This window comes from Aplysia californica, unplaced genomic scaffold, assembly GCF_000002075.1.
Source record: "Aplysia californica isolate F4 #8 unplaced genomic scaffold, AplCal3.0 scaffold01496, whole genome shotgun sequence".
Taxonomy (NCBI): Eukaryota; Metazoa; Mollusca; class Gastropoda; order Aplysiida; family Aplysiidae; genus Aplysia; species Aplysia californica.
Window position 1 is genome coordinate 21,366 of NW_004798766.1, and position 2,191 is coordinate 23,556.

Consider the following 2,191-nt stretch of genomic DNA (forward strand, 5'->3'; position numbering starts at 1 on the left):
TGTGTGTGTTTGTGTTTGTGTATGTGTTTGTGTCTGTGTTTCAGTGTATTTGTGTGTGTGCGTATGTGTGTGTGTGTGTGTGTGTGTGTGTGTGTTTGTGTGTGTGTGTGTATGTGGGGGGGGGGTTAGGTTTTGGGTTTGAGGTTAGGATTAAGGGTTAAGGATTAGAAGTTAGGGGTTAGGGGTTAGGGTTGTGGATAGGGGTAGGGTTAGGGTAAGGTTTAGGGTCAAATGGTAAAATTGAAATGGTAATTGTTATAGGTTAGAGTTGTGGATAGGGCAGGGTTAGAGTTAGTGATAGGGGTATGGTTAGGATAAGATTTAGGGTCAAATGTCAAATTAAAATGGTTATGGTTATAAGTTAGAGCTGTGGATAGGGATTGGGGTAGGGTTAGGGATAGGGGTAGGAATAGGGTAAGTTTTAGTGTCAAATTGTAAGTGTTTGTCATCACTAGTGAGCTACCACGTAGCCTTTGAGTTTGGGATATACGGTAAAGGTTAGGTTAACGGTTTCACATAACTTCTTTGTAAGGGTAAGGATTAGGTTATGATTAGTTTCATGGCTACTCTTACCACTACAAGAGGTATCACTAATACCTTTGTAAGGGTAAGAGTTAGGGTAAGAATTAGTTTCATAGCTAATCTTACCACTTGAGAGCGACCACGTAATACCTTTGTAATTGTCAGGATTAGGGTATGGGTTAGGGTAAGGGTTAGGATTTTGGTAAGAGTCAGGGTTGGGGTTAGGGTAATGGTTAGGGTAAGGGTTAGTTAATGTTACATTCCGGGCTAGTCTTATCACTACAGAGGCCCCACATAACATCTTTGTAATTATCAGGGTTAGGGTAAGGGTTAGAGTAAGGGCTGGGGTAAGGGTTAGGGTTAGGGTAAGGGTTATGGTAAGGGTTAGGGTTAGGGTAAGGGTAAGGGTAAAGGTTAGTTTCATAGCTCGTGTAGCCACTACAATAGACCTTCCACGCAACACATTTGTAATAGTCAGAGTTAGAGTAAGGGTATGGTAAGGGTAAGGGTAAGGGTTAGTTTCATAGCTAATTTTACCCCTACAATAGAGCTACCACGTAACACCTTTGTAATTGTCAAGGTTAGGGTATGGGTAAGGGTAAGGGTAAGGGTACAGGTTAGTTTCATAGCTCGTGTAACCACTACAATAGACCTTCCACGTAACACATTTGTAATTGTCAGAGTTAGAGTAAGGGTAGGGTAAGGGTTAGGATAAGGGTATGGGTAAGAGTAAGGGTTAGGGTAAAAGTTAGAGTAAGGGTTAGGGTTAGGGTTAGGGTAAGGGTTAGGGTAAGGGTTAGGGATAGGGATAGGGTAATGGTTATGGTAAGGGTTAGGGTAAAGGTTAGGGTAAGGGTTAGGGTAAAGGTTAGTTTCATAGCTAATCTTACCACTACAATAGACCTTCCACGTAACACATTTGTAATTGTCAGGGTTAGGGTAAGGGTTAGGGTAAAGGTAAAGGTTAGTTTCATAGCTCGTGTAGTGGGTGGTTGGCGGGTGCTATGGTGTGGTTTGCTTCTTCTTTCCTATGAAACATCTATCATCCTTATCTCCCCTTTTTCTTTTTTATGTTTGTTACTCTCTTGTAACACCTCTAATCTTCTGGTGCTCGTATGACCTTATTTTAGTTGCGAGCGCCTTAAAAACCTCTACTAAAACTAGAACTAGCTCGTGTAACCACTACAATAGACCTTCCACGTAACACATTTGTTATAGTTAGAGTTAGAGTAAGGGTAGGGTAAGGGTTATGGGTTGGGTTAGGGTAAAGGTTAGTTTCACACCTAATCTTACCACTACAATAGACCTTCCACGTAACACCTTTGTAATTGTCAGGGTTAGGGTTTGGGTTGGGGTAAGGGTTAGGGTTTGGGTTAGGATAAGTGTTAGTTTCATAGCACTACAGAGCTTCCACGTAACACCATGACCCCGAACCTGGGGCCGGTGAGGCCGAGGTCAAAGAAGGTCACGTCCGCGTGCGACCTTGGACAGTCGGGTCTCCACTAGTCCCCAGAAGCCAGACGTGTTGACCGATGGACGCCGAGTGACCAGTACTAACTGACCACTGCCCCGCTCACTCACTGCCAGGGAGAGATTCAGACGGGAACGCTGCCAGTAATTGGTGTTGCGACGCGGTGGAATGAAGCACTCGTCAGCCGTTTCTTTTTTT